This window comes from Schistocerca cancellata, chromosome 1 (genome assembly GCF_023864275.1).
Source record: "Schistocerca cancellata isolate TAMUIC-IGC-003103 chromosome 1, iqSchCanc2.1, whole genome shotgun sequence".
In the NCBI taxonomy this organism is placed as follows: domain Eukaryota; kingdom Metazoa; phylum Arthropoda; class Insecta; order Orthoptera; family Acrididae; genus Schistocerca; species Schistocerca cancellata.
In genome coordinates, this window is record NC_064626.1 from 1,150,168,870 (window position 1) to 1,150,192,202 (window position 23,333).

A 23,333-nucleotide genomic window follows, 5' to 3' on the forward strand; every position below is an offset into this window, starting at 1 on the left:
GAATGAATATCAAGAGCTCATATGGTAACCCAGTTCTAAGAGAAGAAGGGAAAGCAGAAAGGTGGCAGGAGTATATAGAGGGTCTATACAGGGGCGACGTACTTGAGGACAATATTATGGAAATGGAAGAGGATGTAGATGAAGATGAAATGGCAGATACGATACTGCGTGAAGAGTTTGACAGAGCACTGAAAGACCTAAGTCGAAACAAGGCCCCGGGAGTAGACAACATTCCATTAGAACTACTGACAGCCTTGGGAGAGCCAGTCCTGACAAAACTCTACCATCTGGTGAGCAAGATGTATGAGACAGGCGAAATACCCTCAGACTTCAAGAAGAATATAATAATTCCAATCCCAAGGAAAGCACGTGTTGACAGATGTGAAAATTGCCGAACTATCCGTTTAATAAGTCACAGCTGCAAAATACTAACGCGAATTCTTTACAGACGATTGGAAAAACTGATAGAAGCCGACCTCGGGGAAGATCAGTTTGGATTCCGTAGAAATGTTGGAACACGTGAGGCAATACTTTGAGAAAGCTTTTGACAATGTTGATTGGAATACTCTCTTTAAAATTCTAAATGTGGCAGGGGTAAAATACGGTGAGCGAAAGGCTATTTACAATTTGTACAGAAACCAGATGGCAGTTATAAGAGTCGAGGGGTATGAAAGGGAAGCAGTGGTTGGGAAGGGAGTAAGACAGGGTTGTAGCCTATCCCTGATGTTATTCAATCTGTATACTGAGCAAGCAGTAAAGGAAACAAAAGAAAAGTTCGGAGTAGGAATTAAAATCCATAGAGAAGAATTAAAAACTTTGAGGTTAGCCGATGACATTGTAATTCTGTCAGAGACAGCAAAGGACTTGTAAGAGCAGCTGAACGGAATGGACAGTGTTTTGAAAGGAGGGTATAAGGTGAACATCAACAAAAGCAAAACGAGGATAATGGGATGTAGTCGAATTAAGTCGGGTGATGCTGAGGGAATTAGATTAGGAAATGAGACAATAAAATAGTAAAGGAGTTCTGCTATTTTAGGAGCAAAATAACTGATGATGGCCGAAGTAGAGAGGATATATAATGTAGACTGTCAATGGCAAGGAAAGCGTTTCTGAAGAAGAAAAATTTCATAACATCGAGTATAGATTTAAATGTCAAGAAGTCGATTTCTGAAAGTATTTATATGGAATGTAGTCATGTATGGAAGTGAAACGTGGACGAAATAGTTTAGACAAGGAGAGAATAGAAGCTTTCGAAATGTGGTGCTACAGAAGAATGCTGAAGATTAGATGGGTAGATCAAATAACTAATGAGGTGGTATTGAATAGAATTGGGGAGAAGAGGAGCTTGTGGCACAACTTGACTAGAAGGAGGGATCGGTTGGTAGGACATGTTCTGAGACATCGAGGGATCACCAATTTAGTATTGGAGGGCAGTATGGAGGGTAAAAATCGTAGAGGGAGGCCTAGAGATGAATACACTAAGCATATTCAGGAGGATGTAGGCTGCAGTAGGTACTGGGAAATGAAGAGGCTTGCACAGGATAGAGTAGCATGGAGAGCTGCATCAAGCCAGTCTCAGGATTGATGACGACAACAACAACATAGGTTAATGGATGTAGCCCAATTGGCCTATTTTCTTAGGTGTTACGCATTAGTGTGTGGAATTTGAATTTCTAGCCAATTTTTGCCTGGAGGGTTAGGTTAGTGGACGTAGCTCAGCTCGTTCTCACCGAAATTCAAACTTCGCACCAAAATACCACATCTCTAAGCCAGTTGGACTCCGGAGCTCGTGGCGAACACAGTTGCATGATATTGTTTAAACAATAATAAAGACAAGTCCGGTTTTCCCGCCATTATCGTGCTGGAATTTGAATTTCTCGCCATTTTTCTTGGGGATAGGGTTAGGTTAGTGGAGACAGGCCACCCCATGGTGGATACACTGGGTGCAGCCACCTTGAGTGACGTCACGGTCTCCATCTTGGATGACGCTACAGTGGCGCTCTCTGGTGGCGACAATATGCACTAAGTCAGTTGGTGTCCAGACCTCATGGTGTATACGCTGGGTGTCGCCATCTTGGATTAAGTCACAGATGAGAGTGCCCTCTGGTGTTGGCGATGTGTACTAAGTCAGTTGGAGTTCTGACCTTGTGGTGAACACACCTGCATGGAATTGTTTAAATAAAGTCATGTCAAAATCCTTTTCCCACGAATCCTTAGGAGGTAGTGGCAGTCTGGTGACTGAGGTTAGTAAAGTGTCATTACTTTGGCGCCATATTGTTAGCTTAGTAGACATATAGGAACTGAATTTTGTTTACTGCAAAAATTAAAAGTTGGTTCCATTTCGTAGGAAGAGGTGGCGGTCGGGTGACTTAGGTTAGAGGATGTAGCCCAATTGGTCTATTTTCCCGAGATTTTCGTGGTGTGAAGCATTATCCTGCTGGAAACTGAATTTCCCGCCAATTTTTTTCTGGAGGGTTAGGTTAGTGGAGGTAGCCCAATTGACCTATCTTCCCGCCAAAATTCAAACTTCCCGCCAAAATCGGACATCTTGGATAACGTCATGAGCCATCTTCGCCCTGCACAGATACTACAACCACGGTGGAACGGGAGTAGTTTACAAAATTAACTTTAAGTCCATCTTTATACAGATGTTGTCCGCCCCTATAGCTGAATGGTCAGCGTGACAGACTGCCATCCTATGGGGCCTGGGTTCGATTCCCGGCTGGGTCGGGGATTTTCTCTTCTCAGGGACTGGATGTTGTGTTGTGTTCATCATCATTTCATCCCTATCCGGCGCGCAGGTCACCCAATGTGGCGTCGACTGCAATAAGACCTGCACCAAGGCGACCAGACCTGCCCCGTAAGGGGCGTCCCGGCCAATGACGGCAAACGGTCATTTCCATTTCACAGGTGTTGTAGGACCTCGGTCGTTCAGTATAAAATCTCGGATGAAAACACGTTCAGCCGTCGAAATTACCAGTTGTTATTTTATATGATCAACAAGTTTCAGCGCTACATTTTGCCATCTTCAGGTCCCCTAATTGACGTGTAGGAAGAGTCTCACCTCTGGTCCAGTCAAAATAGGGGCCAGCATTCACTGACTGGTATTCTTAGATTTCTTCTTGACACAACGATCCCTTGCAACACCGAAAATGCGGATAAAATACCTTGTGCACCATCCAGAATTTCCGACGTTTAATATCCGTTGATAACTTGTACTGTACTTCTCATTCTGAATCTATAATCTTTATTACAGAAACTATATTTAATACGTAACCGATGTAATAGTGTATTTATTTCTAACTATATATAATTGATTGTAATTATAATAAAAAATCTTGTAAATTGCTATGTAATAGCGAAGGGAGCTTTATTTAAATGTATCAATAGGAACGACTAAATGGCAGTAGCTGTCCCGTTATTCATCTTTACATAAGGAGAGTGTTTGTTGTGCTGCGAGCAGAGAGGTAGCAGAGTAGCCCGAGTCATGAAAGAGTGAGAAGTGTTTGTTGGTCGCTCCTGCAGACCCAGTGTGCAGCTATGATGGCGCCGGTATAGACGCGCTAGTGCACAGGCGGAGGAAGCTACAATTCCAACTGTTGCCTGTCCCATAATTATCCGTGGCTCTGGAGAATACTCGTGGCACTCAGTCAGCAGCAACAGCAAAAGCGGCAGCTCAGCATTGTCGTCGGCAACATTCTTCGTCGTCCGCACAGCTACATCATCAGACTGTTAACTGACAGATACGGTACTGTAGAGGCCTTACCCAGTTCCATTTCTTTCACAAAGTATGACTAACTTCAATAATAACCTGCAATAGTTAAAACTTGTAGGGCACCTGTGTTGTCGTTGTTCTCGGACATTATTATCAGGCAGCGTCCCCCTCCTTTCCATGCAATCACCCAGTGTCGTAAGAATGTGATAATTTTAACTATTTACTGCCAGTTTTGCGTGTTTGCTAATGAGGAGTTTCAGTCTAAACATTCTGCCACAGGAACTGTTCATTCTTGCATTTCATAAGAGAGGCTCAACTAATTTTCATTTCTGGATATTAACTTCATTGACGTAAATTAATGTAAAATTTCACTGGCAAAACTAAGAACTAAAGATACAGCACAAATTAAAAGTGCGCAATTTAAGTTATCGTGTCTTTAGCTTAACAAGTGACTTCTGCTGGCTTGGTATGTATTTATTTGTTGTTATTTTAAATGTAAAATCAGCTGTCATTTGGTTAAAGTAAATTCAGTTCATTCTTTCAATAATGAAAAGTAAATTGCTTGCCTTTTTCTAAATTTTGCTTGACATTACACTGAAGTCACTGAAATTAATTTTTTTTACATGACAAAGTTTTAGTTACATTTATATAACCAGTAATTCCACTTAACTTTACTATCAAAATTTAGAATTTCAGAATAAGCAACTGCAAACACAGTCCTATCTGATTCATTTATTTTCTCGTGACTGTTGTGCTGTGGAAAATCGTGACAATCTTCTGTTGCTATGCTTAAATTTCTTAGCTATTGCCTTTCTTAGATTATGGAGATTCATTGCCGTAGCAGGCTGCCGACCATTTAATCATGTCCTTTTTAGCTAATCAGTGTTTTCATTGTATTATCAGTAATTTTTGTAGTAAATATAACGTGGTACGCTATCCCGCCCTGTGTGGTTCCTGAATGGTTGCAGTATATTCCAAAGATTTCAAAATTATCATCAGTATTTAGAATAGGTTTAGAACAGATTTTTCCTTCATCCTTTGGTAACAATAGCCTTACTCACTGTAAAATTTGGTTAGACATGTGCGATCACGGTCAGTTATAACGCCGTTCATCATTTGCCAACTGTTCAGTTGAAACAGTATATACAAGGTGCATTCAAGTTCTAAGACCTCCGATTTTTTTTCTGTGGACTGGAAAGAGATAGAAACATGCACATTGTTTTAAAATGAGGCCACGTTCATTATCAATTCGTCCCACAGATGGCAGCACCGTACGGCAGATGGAATTTTACCGCCAGCGGTGAGAATGAGAACTGTTTTAAATACTTAAAATTGCGACGTTTTCCTTACTTGAACAACGTGCAATCATTCGTTTTCTGAATTTGCGTGGTGTGAAACCAATTGAAATTCATCGACAGTTGAAGGAGACATGTGGTGATGGAGTTATGGATGTGTCGAAAGTGCGTTCGTGGGTGCGACAGTTTTATGAAGGCAGAACATTGTGTGACAACAAACCTTATCAACCTCGGGCTCGCACAAGCCGGTCTGACGACACGATCGAGAAAGTGGAGAGAATTGTTTTGGGGGATCGCCGAATGACTGTTGAACAGATCGCCTCCAGAGTTTGCATTTCTGTGGGTTCTGTGCACACAATCCTGCATGACGACCTGAAAATGCGAAAAGTGTCATCCAGGTGGGTGCCACGAATGCTGACGGACAACCACACGGTTGCCCATGTGGCATGTTGCCAAGCAATGTTGACGCGCAACGACAGCATGAATGGGACTTTCTTTTCGTTGGTTGTGACAATGGATGAGACATGGATGCCATTTTTCAATCAAGAAACAAAGCGCCAGTCAGCTGAATGGAAGCACACAGATTCACCGCCACCAAAAAAATTTCGGGCAAACGCCAGTGCTGAAAAAATGATGGTGTCCATGTTCTGGGACAGCGAGAGCGTAATCCTTACCCATTGCGTTCGAAAGGGCACTACGGTAACAGGTGCATCCTACGAAAATGTTTTGCAGAACAAATTCCTTCCTGCACTGCAACAAAAACGTCCGGGAAGTGCTGCGCGTGTGCTGTTTCACCAAGACAATGCACCCGCACATCGAGCTAATGTTACGCAACTGTTTCTTCGTGATAACAACTTTGAAGTGATTCCTCATGCTCCCTACTCACCTGACCTGGCTCCTAGTGACTTTTGGCTTTTTCCAACAATGAAAGACACTCTCCGTGGCCACACATTCACCAGCTGTGCTGCTATTGCCTCAGCGATTTTCCAGTGGTCAAAACAGACTGCTAAAGAAGCCTTCGCCGCTGCCATGGAATCATGGCGTCAGCGTTGTGGAAAATGTGTACGTCTGCAGGGCGATTACGTCGAGAAGTAACGCCAGTTTCATCGATTTCGGGTGAGTAGTTAATTAGAAAAAAAATCGGAGGCCTTAGAACTTGAATGCACCTCGTATTTATGGAGATGAGATGATGATGTTTGGTTTGTGGGGCGCTCAACTGCGTGGTTATCAGCGCCCGTATAATTACCCAATCTTTGCTCAGTCCAATTTCGCCACTTTCCTGGATGATGATGAAATGATGAGGACAACACAAACACCCAGTCATCTCGAGGCAGGTGAAAATCCCTGACCCCGCCGGGAATCGAACCCGGGACCCCGTGCTCGGGAAGCGAGAACGCTACCGCGAGACCACGAGCGGCGGACTAATATTTATGGAGCATAAGCTATAAAAACATCAGTTACGAGCTTGAACAACAACGACCTAATCAAACTCGACACGACCTCACAAAAGTCGATAGGTATCCACCAAAGGTAGAAACTGGGCATGGACACTTCATAGTGACGTCACGGAGAAGTATCACCGCAGCGCGCCTACGTCTCCCGGCTTGAGGTGTGTGACGTCACGCCGACTCTCCTTTGTTGTACCCCCTCCACGCGCGGGCGACCGCCGAGCGCCACGTCCTCCTACACAGTGGCGCGCTTACTGGGGCGCTTCGGCTCACTGCCGGACGTCGTCAGATGCCTGCTGCCCTACCGGGCTTCGCCGTAAGCCGGACTAATTGCCGCACTGCGACGCCGGCCGGCCGGTCGCATCGCCTGGGATTACGTCTTCGCCGGCCGCGAGCGGAGCAGGTTTAATGGCTGCAAACTCATTAGGCAACTTTGCGGTTACGGGCACTCGATTGGTGGCCTCAAAATCCCCGCGCCCGACAACTTCCTTCGCTGCGGGTCCCCGCGTCTGCAAATATTTGAGCCGGCGGAAAGATACGTGGCTGGCAGATGTTGTCAACTTACCCGATACATTGCCCTGCGAACGTTATCCCAGTGACGAGCTGAGCTGTGGTTTCACGGTTTTGTGTGCAGCTATAATTCACCCGCTATCCTTCCTAGCAATTTTCTTTTTATTCTCGTACTGACCAACTAGGATAACCTAACAAATTTAATTCCTTTGTTTGTGGTTTCCTATTTTTGCAGTACTTTGTAACAACAACAACGCTGTACTATTGTACAAATAAGTAATTTTTTTTCTTCTGATTTTTCAATAAACTTGTGTAATTAATGTTCTGCTTTCATTTCTTTTTTGTTTCATGCCATTGTGTTAAGGAAACTGTAAACAAGTTTCAATGTGAATATTAATGTTTACGTCAAATGTCAAGCAATATTGTAATAGAATTGAAATGTAACAAATGTTGAAACTGTTGTAAGATGTTTAAAATTGTAATTGTGCGTCTGGTCCATACGTAGGCAATGTGTTAGGATATGTAGAATGCAAAACCTCGGGTGAATACCCTGTCTGTAAGGGAGCGGTAAAAGGTGGATGGCAGGCGGGCGCGGGGAAATGCGCACGGGCACTGCACGGCACAACGGGCTCAGCAGTAGTAGTTGGAGCGAGGAGGCTCTCCTGGAAGACGTAGTTTCACTGAGCCTCGGGTATGCTGTTCCAACGCCCTCACAGCATGGCAAAAATTCCATAGGCACTAAATGGAAAAGTATTGCGACGCTAAGAAGAATTAAAGTGCCGGTACGTCAAGATCCATAGCTGTGGTTGTATGTGTGCTCTGTGCCTCGCCATCTCGCCGCTCGCCAACCGCCGCATCGATACAAGCAGGTTGAAACTTTTAGTACTGTATTCGTATGGACCGTAGAGTGAACTGTTCAATAATAACCCAAATTTTACCAGAACTTCCCCCTCATTTAATTGTCCTCACAACTAACCCAGACAGGGTCCTTTCCAAATGTTGTGCAATCCGAGTGTCCCGAAATGAAAAATTAAATTTTGTGTTAATAATAATTACTTGCATACCTAGTTATGTTAGAATGGTGTTTAAAGAACTATTTTCTTAATGAACCAGTAAATGAATAACGAAGGTCTAACGAAGTTGAAAGATAACTTTAATATTGATATAGTAATGAAGTTTAATTATTTCGAGACAGATATAAAGGTATTTAAATGAGAAGTAAATAGGATAAAAAGAGTAGTAACTCATATACTGGAAATCTTGAACGCATGATAATTTCAGTAATCAATTTTTTTAATATAGTGATCATAACAGTTTCAGGGTCCCTCCCCCCTTTTATTCATTTGAATTCTGAAGTGTTCCACATTGGTTTGACCAGCAAAAGTTTAAGTCAATATAAAAGTCAAAATTTATCAGTGTTTTATCTTTATCAAAATTGACGTTTTGTGTGTGGCACGAAAGTGATATTTATAGGGTAACCTATGCCCGATTTTAATCAGATCAATAGACAGTACGAAGTTTTGTAGTATACATTATAGTGTAGTGTTATGTATTCATGGTTTTCCCGTATCAGTACAGAACGTGAAACTATCAGTTCAATAGATTTTCTGGTTCTAAAATTTTACTATATTATGCAGTGTTACTACGTGTTGTTTTGCATGAATATACACCAACATGTACAGGGAAGAAACTCAGTTAATGCCTAATTAGGCTGGCGACCGTATTATTATCAAATTGGTAGCATCTTCAGTATTGCTTTTGGTCCATACTGACGTGTAATTGCATTTTGAACTTACTTGACGGATCATTGTTATTACAGAGTGGGTGTAAGTCTGATTTGCCACCATTCAGGTACACGCGGTCAATATCTATACGAAAATACTGTCTCGTAAGATGAACCCCGCTCACTTACCATGTGTTGTTGTGGTCTTCAATCCTGAGACTGGTTTGATGCAGCTCTCCATGCTACTCTATCCTGTGCAAGCTTCTTCATCTCCCAGTACCTACTGCAACCTACATCCTTCTGAATCTGCTTAGTGTATTCATCTCTTGGTCTCCCCCTACGATTTTTACCATCCACGCTGCCCTCCAATACTAAATTCGTGATCCCTTGATGCCTCAGAACATGTCCTACCAACCGATCCCTTCTTCTAGTCAAGTTGTGCCACAAACTTCTCTTCTCCCCAATCCTATTCAATACTTCCTCATTAGTTATGTGATCTACCCATCTAATCTTCAGCATTCTTCTGTAGCACCATATTTCGAAAGCTTCTATTCTCTTCTTGTCCAAACTATTTACCGTCCATGTTTGACTTCCATACATGGCTACACTCCACACAAATATTTTCAGAAACGACTTCCTGACACTTAAATCTATACTCGATGTTAACAAATTCCTCTTCTTCAGAAACGCTTTCCTTGCCATTGCCAGTCTACATTTTATATCCTCTCTACTTCGACCATCATCAGTTATTTTACTCCCCAAATAGCAAAACTCCTTTACTACTTTAAGTGTCTCATTTCCTAATCTAATACCCTCAACTTCACCCGACTTAATTCGACTACATTCCATTATCCTCGTTTTGCTTTTGTTGATGGTCATCTTATATCCTCCCTTCAAGACACCATCCATTCCGTTCAACTGCTCTTCGAAGTCCTTTGCTGTCTCTGACAGAATTACAATGTCATCAGCGAACCTCAAAGTTTTTATATCTTCTCCATGGACTTTAATACCTACTCCGAATTTTTCTTTCGTTTCCTTTACTGCTTGCTCAATATACAGATTGAATAACATCGGGGAGAGGCTACAACCCTGTCTTACTCCCTTCCCAACCACTGCTTCCCTTTCATGTCCCTCGACTCCTATAACTGCCATCTGGTTTCTGTACAAATTGTAAATAGCCTTTCGCTCCCTGTATTTTACCCCTGCCACCTTTAGAATTTGAAAGAGAGTATTCCAGTCAACATTGTCAAAAGCTTTCTCTAAGTCTACAAATGCTAGAAACGTAGGTTTGCCTTTCCTTAATCTTTCTTCTAAGATAAGTCGTAAGGTCAGTATTGCCTCACGTGTTCCAGTATTTCTACGGAATCCAAATTGATCTTCCCCGAGGTTGGCTTCTACTAGTTTTTCCATTCGTCTGTAAAGAATTCGTGTTAGTATTTTGCAGCTGTGGCTTATTAAACTGATTGCTCAGTAATTGTCACATCTGTCAACACCTGCTTTCTTTGGGATTGGAATTATTATATTCTTCTTGAAGTCTGAGGGTATATCTCCTGTTTCATACATCTTGCTAACCAGATGGTAGAGTTTTGTCAGGACTGGCTCTCCCAAGGCCGTCAGTAGTTCCAATGGAATGTTGTCTACTCCTGGGGCCTTGTTTCGACTCAGGTTTTTCAGTGCTCTGTCAAACTCCTCACGCAGTATCGTATCTCCCATTTCATCTTCATCTACATCCTCTTCCATTTCCATAATATTGTCCTCAAGTACATCTCCCTTGTATAGACCCTCTATATACTCCTTCCACCTTTCTGCTTTCGCTTCTTTGCTTAGAACTGGGTTTCCATCTGAGCTCTTGATGTTCATACAAGTCGTTCTCTTATCTCCAAAGGTCTCTTTAATTTTCCTGTAGGCAGTATCTATCTTACCCCTAGTGAGATAAGCCTCTACATCCTTACATTTGTCCTCTAGCCAACCCTGCTTAGTCATTTTGCACTTCCTGTCAATCTCATTTTTGAGACGTTTTATTACTTTTTGCCTGCTTCATTTACTGCATTTTTATATTTTCTCCTTTCATCAATTAAATTCAATATTTCTTCTGTTACCCAAGGATTTCTACTAGCCCTCGTCTTTTTACCTACTTGATCCTCTGCTGCCTTCACTACTTCATCCCTCAAAGCTACCCATTCTTCTTCTACTGTATTTCTTTCCCCCATTCCTGTCAATTGTTCCCTTATGCTCTCCCTGAAACTCTGTACAACCTCTGGTTCTTTCAGTTTATCCAGGTCCCATCTCCTTAAATTCCCACCTTTTTGCAGTTTCTTCAGTTTCAATCTACAGGTCATAACCAATAGCTTGTGGTCAGAGTCCACATCTGCCCCTGGAAATGCCTTACAATTTAAAACCTGGTTCCTCAATCTCTGTCTTACCATTATATAATCTATATGATACCTTTTAGTATCTCCAGGGTTCTTCCATGTATACAACCTTCTATCATGATTCTTAAACCAAGTGTTAGCTATGATTAAGTTTTGCTCTGTGCAAAATTCTACCAGGCGGCTTCCTCTTTCATTTCTTAGCCGCAATCCATATTCACCTACTACGTTTCCTTCTCTCCCTTTTCCTACACTCGAATTCCAGTCACCCATGACTATTAAATTTTCGTCTCCCTTCACTATCTGAATAATTTCTTTTATTTCATCATACATTTCTTCAATTTCTTCGTCATCTGCAGAGCTAGTTGGCATATAAACTTGTACTACTGTAGTAGGTGTGGGTGTCGTATCTATCTTGGCCACAATAATGCGTTCACTATGCTGTTTGTAGTAGCTTACCCGCATTCCTATTTCCTATTCATTATTAAACCTACTCCTGCATTACCCCTGTTTGACTTTGTGTTTATAACCCTGTAGTCACCTGACCAGAAGTCTTGTTGCTCCTGCCACCGAACTTCACTAATTCCCACTATATCTAACTTTAACCTATCCATTTCCCTTTTTAAATTTTCTAACCTACCTGCCCGATTAAGGGATCTGACATTCCACGCTCCGATCCGTAGAACGCCAGTTTTCTTTCTCCTGATAACACGTCCTCCTGAGTAGTCCCCGCCCGGAGATCCGAATGGGGGACTATTTTACCTCCGGAATATTTTACCCAAGAGGATGCCATCATCATTTAATCATACAGTAAAGCTGCATGCCCTCGGGAAAAATTACGGCCGTAGTTTCCCCTTGCTTTCAGCCGTTCTCAGTACCAGCACAGCAGAGCCGTTTTGGTTATTGTCACAAGGTCAGATCAGTCAATCATCCAGACTGTTGCCCTTGCAACTACTGAAAAGACTGCTGCCCCTCTTCAGGACCCACACGTTTGTCTGGCCTCTCAACAGATACCCCTCCGTTGTGGTTGTACCTACGGTACGGCTATCTGTATCGCTGAGGCACGCAAGCCTCCCCACTAACGGCAAGGTCCATGGTTCATGGGGGCGCTCACTTACCATAGTACAGGCTTTAATGAGTATTGCGTGCCCCACGCGCACGTTACAACTTCCCCATCTTCTCCCCATGCTGTCTTTTGCTTTCTTCTGTCCGTTAGGTCAGAGATTTCTTATTTCTCCTGCCTTTAAATCGTTCTAAATTTAGTATTTTATTCTTTATTCTTATAAAAAGTTTCTTTATTATTTCAGATTCGTTGATGTTCTCGCTTTAGTTCTTTTCTTATTTCTGTAATCCACACTGCTGTTCATTTCTTTTTCCAGAAATACAGGAACATTTTGTAGTTACTTGACATCATCAGTGTAAAGACAGCGATCTGTTATTTCAATGAATTTTTTGTGAAATCTTTATTAGCTACGGATGGAGTAAATTCAGCAATTATGAAGTCTTCTCAGGTTATCAGCCGAGTGAAGGCGTCGTTCTGCGGCAACGTTTCAACAAGTTTCCTACTTGTCATCTTCGCCCGAAGATGAAAAGTAGGTATCTACAGTAACAATGTTATCTACTGAGAGACTGGAATAAGCGACGAATTTTTATGCCACCGCCGAAGTAGTTGCAGAGTTATTTCCCTGAGTCTAACGGCGTGGCGTTCAATAGTTCATAGAACGGAGACGGAAATTCGTTCTCCGGAGTACTTTGTTCTTTCAAAAGTTTTATTTCTTCTGCAGTGCGTTTCCTAGTAACAAAAGCTTAGCAAATAAAACTTAGGTGCTGTACATCAACTTTACTGTGGAAATTGTGGAAGCATGCTTTCCAGGAACAATAAAGCAACGTATTACTTCCTCCTACATAAACCTTGCGAAATTACGTTGGCGGTAAAAGCAGACACAATCGAGCTCACACGGAAGCACACGTGCAGTCGTTTTTCCAGCGCACACAATTCGCAAATGGAACAGGTGCAAGGCGAGACGACAGTGGTGCATAAGGTGCCCTTTGCTACACATCATGAAGCACTTTTTGGAGTACAGGTGAATCTGTAGGCATAGATGTCTGGATTTCAACATCAGTCTAAAGCGCTGCATTCTAAGACCGCCTTCTATTAAGTTTGATGATTAAAATAATTACGTACTGCGCAAGTTATATTTTCATTTCTTAATTTTATAATTTACAACGTTACTGACTTACTTGTAAGCTATCTATAAAATATCATGTAAGATGGATGAAATTAAGTTATAAATTTTAAGCTGGAAATATAGGTATAAATTCGAAGCTTGATAAATATTGCAGATATAAAGCATTTCCACGGCCATTGCAAAGATACATTTAAAACAGCGAAGGAAATCAACCACCAACCCATTTGCTTTGCTTGGATGTTCCGATTTAGAGCTGATGCTATTCAGTTCATCGCCATACGCACAGTACAAACCATGCGTTTTTGCAACTATAGCATTGTTGTGAGAGGCATTCCGACGTACATGACATTAACAAGAGAAAGTCAGAAAATTTGAACGATGTTCGAATCATCTTTAGCAGCTATTGTAAAAATACATTACTTCGTCGTTTCTTGCTGTAAGAATTTGATGCTCGTTGGTGTCCGCCCCCCGGTAGTTGAGTAGTGAGCGCGACAGACTGTCAATCCTGAGGGCCCGGGTTCGATTCCCGCCTGGGTCGGAGATTTTCTCCGCTCAGGGACTGGGTGTTGTGTTGTCCTAATCATCATCATTTCATCTCCATCGAGGCGCAAGTCGCCGAAGTGGCGTCACATCGAAAGATTTGCGAACGATCTACCCGACGGGAGGCCCTAGTCACACGACATTACATTTTATGCTCATTGGTAATAGTGCAATACCCTGCAATACCCTTAAACTGTGTCCCTTAATAACGTGATCAGGATAGGCGACGAGGGACGAAAGAAGTGGATGATTGGGGGGGGGGGGGGAAGTCGGATGCAAGAAAAAAGTAGTACAGGTAGACAGTGCGGCATTGGCAGACGATATTGTGATTTTGTCGGCATCATTGGAAGAGACGACTAATCAAACCACCCAGCTCCAGAAATAAGCAGCTGAAGCTCGTTTCCATATATCCATCGAGAAGTCAGTGTAAATAACGAGCGTCAAGTTAGCACCTAAATTAATGACGTTAGTAAGGTGGAAACTTCAAGAGAAACAGGGAGAGAAGAATAGCTACAATAAGTGTTCACACCTTTCGCCATATGAGGGTACGTAATGCACCTAGGGGCAATGTAGTACATGAGTGTTTTGATCGTCCGGCTGTTACGGTGTGGGGAGGTGTAATGTTGCATGGTCAGACCGGCCTTCGAATCTTTGAACATGGCATCATAAAATACAGTGACTTCAGTATCATTATTGTCTTTGAATAAAAGTGTCGTTTTTGTTATTTTCATTGCGTATTTCTTTCAGTTGCCTTCTGTATTGTATTCTGTATAAGTGTACTGTAGCAGTTCCTTATGTGCGTGGTACAAGTTCCATCGAGCTCTGCAACCAGGGAGTGACGCATCATGAGAAAATTACTTTCGTCCTTGACATTTGGACACCAATGTATTATGGAAACAGAGGGAAACGTAAAAAACAATGGACGTGAAAACTCTGATCAGGTACAAAATTAAAGTTTCAAATGTACATCCTAAGCAAGATTTTATCAGTGGCCGAATACAACACCTTCTGAATGATTAATGCGTGTTGTAACAACAGGAATTTCATCGAGCTGTGTTACCTGGCAGACTCACCATGCGCAATGTACTTACGCCCTTAAGTTTTCCACACGAGTTATGTGGAACTTTAGGAAGTATTCCCAATTTTATATTGTCTGTATTGGTAGTTATGACATTCAGTGTTTAAAAAGTATGAGGGCGTGAAACAAACTCCAAGAAACATTACATTTTATTATTCAAAAGTACACTGTAGTTCATTATTGCCATCAAGAGTAGCCATTTAACATCCATTACTTGATAAATGTCCCCTCTAGACATTCTCGTGAATTATGGTCCTCGATTATCAAGATCCAAGTTGCCTCTCCGTGTTTTCTAGGCACTCACTTTTTTTTGTCAACAGTCTTCTCACTGGTTTGATGCGGCCCGCCACGAATTCCTCTCCTGTGCCAACCTCTTCATCTCAGAGTAGCACCTGCAACCTACGTCCTCTATTATTTGCAGGATGTATTCCAATCTCTGTCTTCTTCTACAGTTTTTGCCCTCTACAATTCCCTCAAATACCATGGAAGTCATTCCCTCATGTCTTAACAGATGTTCTATCATCCTGTCCCTTCTCCTTGTCAATGGTTCCCGCAAATTCCTTTCCTCGCCGATTCTGCTCGGAACCTCCTCATTCCTTACTCTGTCAGTCCACTCATTTTCAACATTCGTCTGTAGCACCACATCTCAAATGCTTCGATTCTCTTCTGTTCCGGTTTTCCCACAGTCGATGTTTCACTACCATACAATGCTTTACTCCAGACGTATACTCTCAGCAATTTCTTCCTCAATTCAAGGCCTATGTTTGATACTAGCAGACTTCTCTTGGACAGGAGTGTCCTTTTTGCCAGTGCTAGACTGCTTTCGATGTCCTCCTTGCTCCGTCCGTCATTGGTTATTTTGCTGTCTAGGTATCAGAATTCCATAATTTCATTTACTTCGTGCCCATCAATCCCGGTGTTAAGTTTCTCGTTGTTCTCATTTCTGACACCCATTTACCTGTCATTAACTGGTCGTGTTGGTCTTTTCATTTAGGATCCACCAAAGATCTTCCATGGTCTTCCTTTGAAAGTTACGCGAGATTTTCCTTGGCCCACTAGCTTCATCCCACCCCGCAATTTATTTTCGTTATGGTCACAGTTTCATCTGTAACGAATCGTGACAGTTGAAACTACAACTACCTCTCTGCAATTCACTTTTAGTCTATGCAGTATGTCAATAATGTTTTACACGTATTTTCTGAAACAGATTAAGACTTAATTAACGTTATGTTCGAGATGTGATTTACAGTATCCGGACAGCTTTTAGTGGACATTAATATATGGCCCCATGAACTTTTGGGAATACTTTCAGTGATGTGTCTGAATGTCTGTGGAGGAATGTCAGGCCATTCTTCCTTGAGAGACGGTACCGGAGAAGACAGTGATGTCGGATGCTGGCGTCTGCAGTGAAGTCAACGTTCTAAATCCTCCCAAAGGTCTTATGTTGAGTTCATGTTGGGATCCTGGGCTGAGCAGGCAATTTCAGGAATGAGTTATTGTCCACAAACTATTGCGTCACAGATGTCGTTTCATGACAAGGAAGATTGTCGTGTTGGTACAATGATCGTCGTACACAGTGCTATTAATTGAGTACATATCCTTCCGCATACAGCGTTTTCTTAAGGACAATAAGGTCACCACATCCTATCCACGAAAAACACCCACATACTGTAACACAACTTCCTCTACACTCCACCGTTGACACTATACAAGCATTCGTTCGCCAAGCATTCACCAAATCCAAACCCTTCCACCAGATTTCGGCAGGGTACAGAGTGATTCATCGCTCATAATCAGTCGTTTCCAGTTATTTCAGTCATCAATCACCCTTTCCAGCGCTGCAAGCCATCACTACGGAAATGTGTAGTTTCTGAAGAACCGTACACCGTTCTTTTTAAGTCACTGTGCACATTCATCATGGTAGCTGGAATGCTGCCAGTAAGTCCTTCCGTTGATTTGGTGCGATTTTTTACAACAGCCCTCCGTAGTTCTTGACGATCTCTGGCCCTCAGTGCATAAGGTCTGATTTACCTGCTCTCCGGTCGGGTGCGGTTGTTCCTTGACGTTTCCACTTCAGAATCACAACAGGAGACTTAAGCAACTTTAGAAAGACTGAAGTGGCTCTGATGGGAGTGAACAATGCCATATGTTAAATGACCAGTGTGAAGGACACGGAGATGACGCGTACTCGTATGAGAGAGTATTATCAGCACCTGACAGAATTTGAAATGATATGAAGATGGCATCTGTTCTTTCGGACAGTTCAAAATGTGTGCCCCGACTATGACTCGAACCCGGGATCTCCTGCCTACATGGTAGACGCTCTATCTATCTGAGCCACGGAGGGCACAGAGGATAGAGCGACTGCAGGGATTTATCGCCGGCACGCTCCCCGTGAGACCCACATTCTCAACTTATAGTCCACACACTACATTCGTAGTGTTCCTGCCATTAAACCCATTACTCGCGGCAGACAATCAATCGAGTCCCGTAAGAGTTCAGGCGAATAGTGTGCACCCGCACTGAAGAAGGTCATCAGCCGGTTAGCCTCAAACAATATGAAGATGGCATCTTTTCTTTCGGACATGTCTGGCGCACGAGCTATAGGACACAGCATGTCCGAAGTAGCGATGAAGTGGGGATTTCCCCGTACGACTATTTCACGAGTGAACCGTGAATATCAGGAATCCGGTAAAACATCAAATCTCCGACATCGCTGCAGCAGGAAATACACTCCTAGAAATGGAAAAAAGAACACATTGACACCGGTGTGTCAGACCCACCATACTTGCTCCGGACACTGCGAGAGGGCTGTACAAGCAATGATCACACGCACGGCACAGCAGACACACCAGGAACCGCGGTGTTGGCCGTCGAATGGCGCTAGCTGCGCAGCATTTGTGCACCGCCGCCGTCAGTGTCAGCCAGTTTGCCGTGGCATACGGAGCTCCATCGCAGTCTTTAACACTGGTAGCATGCCGCGACAGCGTGGACGTGAACCGTATGTGCAGTTGACGGACTTTGAGCGAGGGCGTACAGTGGGCATGCGGGAGGCCGGGTGGACGTACCGCCGAATTGCTCAACACGTGGGGCGTGAGGTCTCCACAGTACATCGATGTTGTCGCCAGTGGTCGGCGGAAGGTGTACGTGCCCGTCGACCTGGGACCGGACCGCAGCAACGCACGGATGCACGCCAAGACCGTAGGATCCTACGCAGTGCCGTAGGGGACCGCACCGCCACTTCCCAGCAAATTAGGGACACTGTTGCTCCTGGGGTATCGGCGAGGACCATTCGCAACCGTCTCCATGAAGCTGGGCTACGGTCCCGCACACCGTTAGTCCGTCTTCCGCTCACGCCCCAACATCGTGCAGCCCGCCTCCAGTGGTGTCGCGACAGGCGTGAATGGAGGGACAAATGGAGACGTGTCGTCTTCAGCGATGAGAGTCGCTTCTGCCTTGGTGCCAATGATGGTCGTATGCGTGTTTGGCGCCGTGCAGGTGAGCGCCACAATCAGGACTGCATACGACCGAGGCACACAGGGCCAACACCCGGCATCATGGTGTGGGGAGCGATCTCCTACACTGGCCGTACACCACTGGTGATCGTCGAGGGGACACTGAATAGTGCACGGTACATCCAAACCGTCATCGAACCCATCGTTCTACCATTCCTAGACCGGCAAGGGAACTTGCTGTTCCAACAGGACAATGCGCGTCCGCATGTATCCCGTGCCACCCAACGTGCTCTAGAAGGTGTAAGTCAACTACCCTGGCCAGCAAGATCTCCGGATCTGTCCCCCATTGAGCATGTTTGGGACTGGATGAAGCGTCGTCTCACGCGGTCTGCACGTCCAGCACGAACGCTGGTCCAACTGAGGCGCCAGGTGGAAATGGCATGGCAAGCCGTTCCACAGGACTACATCCAGCATCTCTACGATCGTCTCCATGGGAGAATAGCAGCCTGCATTGCTGCGAAAGGTGGATATACACTGTACTAGTGCCGACATTGTGCATGCTCTGTTGCCTGTGTCTATGTGCCTGTGGTTCTGTCAGTGTGATCATGTGATATATCTGACCCCAGGAATGTGTCAATAAAGTTTCCCCTTCCTGGGACAATGAATTCACGGTGTTCTTATTTCAATTTCCAGGAGTGTAGATCCGGCAAGACCAGGACCAACGACGACTGAAGACAATCGTTTAACGTGACAGAACTGCAACCTTATCAGCTGAAGACATGAAGTATGAAAATGAGTCCGTGATCCTATTTTTGGGACTTTATTTTACAGGTCCGTCTTGATCACACAAATTATTACACTTCACTATTACCGGTTTAGGCTACCGCCATCTTCAAACCATAAAATATTCTGGTGTAGTATCAACGTCAATCTCAACGTGTAGGTACATAGTAAATGCACTTTTATTTTCTGAAGATGGCAGTAGCCGAAACCGGTAATAGTGAAGTGTAAAAATTTGTGTGATCAAGACGGACCTGTAAAATAAAAAAGTGCAACCCTACCGAAAATTGCTGCATATTTGATTGCTGGACCATCAACAAGGGTCAGCGTGCGAACCATTCAACGAAACATCATCGATATGGGCTTTCGGAGCCGAAGACCTACTCTTGTACCCTTGATGACTGCACGACACATAGCTTTATGTCCCGCCCGGGCTGGGGAACCCTGACATTGGACTGTTGAGGACTTGTTGGACGAATCTCGTATCAAATTGTAAGGAGCGGATGGACGTGTACAGGAGATAATCTCATGAAACCATGGACCCTGCATGTCAGCAGGGGACTGTTAAAGCTGGTGGAGGCTCTGTTACGGTGTGGGGCGTGTGCAGTTGGAGTGATATGGGACCCCTGATACGTCTAGGTACGACTCTGACGGGCGACACGTACGCAAACATCCTGACTGATCACCTGCATCCATTCATGTCCATTGTGCATTCCTACGGACTTGGGCAATTCCAGCAGGACAATGCGACACTCCACACGTCCAGAATTCTTACAAAGTGGCTCCAGGAACACTCTTCGGAGTTTAAACACTTCTGCTGGCACCAAAGTCCCCAGACATGAACATTATTGAGCACATCTAAAGCAGTGGAATCTAAATACACGGTCATTTATTTCAAGTATTTCGATACTCGCAAACCAACTCATCAAAATCTACAGGGTACTACCCGTTGACTTTGAATCATCAAATTTGGCAAGAAGCACACGTAAAGAAAAAACCAGAAAATTGTTAATCAGTAATTATGACACACGAAAAATATAATTTTTTGGTATTTACCATCTGAAATACATCCTGCAATTAAAATAATTTGTGAAGTCTTGGAATCCCCAGGCCCGATATCTTGTTTGTGTCAACGTCGATTACAGGCAAAAATTCTCGAAATTCTCGATTTCCGGAGTGGACGAAAGATCTATATACATAATTACATTTGTACTGAACTTTTAGTCCGTGAGTCCTCCTCGGCTCCAGCCAATTTTCTTTCAGGCTACCACTTTTTAAGTAAAAATTCGTACATGCAATGGAAGGATTTGTCCAGGAAAAATTATCTTAGGTTACATTTAAAACTCATTTTGATAACACACATTTTATGCTACTGGACAAACGATTAAAGATTTTTCTTGCTTTGTACTGAATTCCTTTCTGAGCCACCGACACCTTTAATAATGGGCAATAAACACCATTTATCCCTCTAGAGTTGTAGATATGGACATCACTATTGTTCTCAAATTGTGATGTGTAATTTATGACGAATTTCATTAGCGAATAAATATATTCTGAAGATACAGATACACTACCCAACTCCTTGAAGAGCTACCTATATGACGACAGCGGGTGAACACCACATGTTATTCCTACTGTTCGCTCTTGTGCAATCAGTACATCCTCAGCCCCGGGTTCGAATCCCGCCATTGCTTAAATTTTGAACAAAAATTATCAGCAATTGGTGCCAAAGACTCCGGTACAAGAAGTCGCCTTCCTTCAGACACCGTCCTTGTCAAAGAGGAAGGAGGATCAGACAGAGGTTTAGGGCACTATCTTGTCCTTGGCATGAGGATGCAGAATGCAATGGAACCACTGCTCTGAAGACACATAACAGGACGTGTGGACTATAATAAGAAAAAGTGTCATAATGAGCTCTCCATTGGCCGGCCGCTGTAGCCTAGCGGTTCTAGGCTCTTCAGTCCGGAACCGCGCTGCTGCTACGGTCGCAGGTTCGAATCCTGCCTCGGGCATGGATGTATGTGATAGCCTTAGGTTAGTCAGGTTTAAGTAGTTCTGAGTCTAGGGGACTGATGACCTCAGATGTTAAGTCCCATAATGCTTAGAGCCATTTGATCCATTTTTGAATGTCTCCATTGGCAAAAGATTCCGGAATAGTCCACCAATCGGCACTCCGGGAGGAGACTGCCAAGGCGGAGGTGACTATGAGAAAAAGACTGAATGACCAACTAAAGGACAACGTTCTACGAGACGGAGCGTGGAATATCAGAAGCTTGAACGTGGTAGGGAAGCTAGAAAATCTGAAAAGGGAAATGCAAAGGCTCAAACTAGATTTACAGGGTGAAGAAAAATTCTCGCACATGGACTACGCTACCTCACATACCACCAATACAAAAATGTCTCTCACAAAATTTCGTCCTGCGTATATTTCGGGCAGTAAATGGACGCTTAAGACTGGTAATCTGGCAACACTGTAATTACATGTACGGTAACTAACTTCGTCAGGAGCATGTAGTATCATTGTGTAGTTGGTACAGTGGAGAGCGTTGTGGGTTAGTATACAATAGTACAAGAGTTCGATTCTGGGTGGAGTCTTATGAATTTTTATTTGCCAAATATACGAGTAGTTCACGTGGTATGGCATCTGGCGTCTTAATCGTCATACAGCGATTACAGTGAGTCTTGTACAAAACATTTGCAGTTACGAACTACTAACACTGAAATAAAAGTACAATGTTTCCATTGGTCAGCTTTTAAAGAAACCTTTTGTTCATCGTTGACGCGAACTGTTTCGCAGCACTGCATCTACTAGATTCCAAACTTGTTTTGTGTGTACCCTCTCCTATTGCTCCCATCGGTTAATACAAATTATTTTTCTTGTCACGTGCTGGTCCATTACATTTCGTTAGGGCCTTACGCAGGGCTAGCAACGTGCTTTGCAAAGAATTCAGATGGGACCATTGGGGAAGGGTACACAGAAAACAGGTTTGGAATCTAGCAGGTGCAGTGGCGTGAAACATTTCGTGACCACGAAATACGAAAGGCTTCTTTAAAACTCGACCAATGAAAATGATTGTACTTCCATTTCTCTGTTTGTAGTACGTAACTGCAAATGTTTTGCAGAAGACCTCCTGTAATCGCTGTATGGCGATTAAGACTCCAGGTACCGTACCACTTGGACTACATTTAGCAAATAAAAACAAATGTACCACAACCAAGAATCGAACACTCGACCTCCTGCATGCTAACCCAAAACGCTAGCTACTGCACCAACTGCACAACACTACTCTGTCTTTTAACAGATGTGCCAGTCGTGGTGACCGAGCGGTTCTAGGCGCAACTGCTAAGGTCGCAGGTTCGAATCCTGCCTCAGGCATGGATATATGTGCTGTCTTTAGGTTAGTTAGGTTTAAGTAGTCCTAAGTCCTAGGGGACTGGTGACCTCAGAAGTTAAGTCACATAATGCTGAGAGCCATTTGAACAATTTAACATATGTAGTTACCGTACATGTGATTACCGTGTCGCCAGATTGCCGGTATTTAACGTCCATTTACTACCCGAAATATGCGCAGGACGAAATTTTCTGAGAAGCATTTTTATATTGCTAATATGCGAGGAATCGCGCTGCGAAGTCAGAGTGCGTGAATTTTTCTTCGTCCTATATAGTGGGCGTCAGCGAAGTGCAATGGGAAGAATAAAGCATTTCTGGTCAGATGAGTATATCATCAGCAGCGGAAAATGGTATAACGCGACTAGGATTCGTTGTGAATAAGAAGGTAGGACGGCGAGCGAGTTACTGTGAACAGTTGAGTGACAGGGTTGTTCTCATCAAAATCGACAGCAAACCATCACCGACAATGATATTTCAGGTATACACGCCGACATCGCAAGCAGAACATGACGAGATAGGGAATGTGGACGAGGTCATTGAACCGGTAATCAGTACATAAAGAGCGATGAAAATCTAATAGTCATGGGGGATTGGAATGCGGTTGTAGGAGGAGGACTAGAAGAAAGGGTTACGGCAGAATATGAGCTTACTAGCAGGGGTGAGAGAGGAGAGAGACTAACTGAGTTCTGCAGTAAATTTCAGACGGTAATAGCGAATACTCTGTTCAAGAATCACAAGAGGAGGAGATGTATGTGAAAAAGTCTGGGAGATACGGGAAGATTTCAGAACGATTACATCATGGACAGACAGAGACTTCGAAATCAGACACTGGATTGTAAG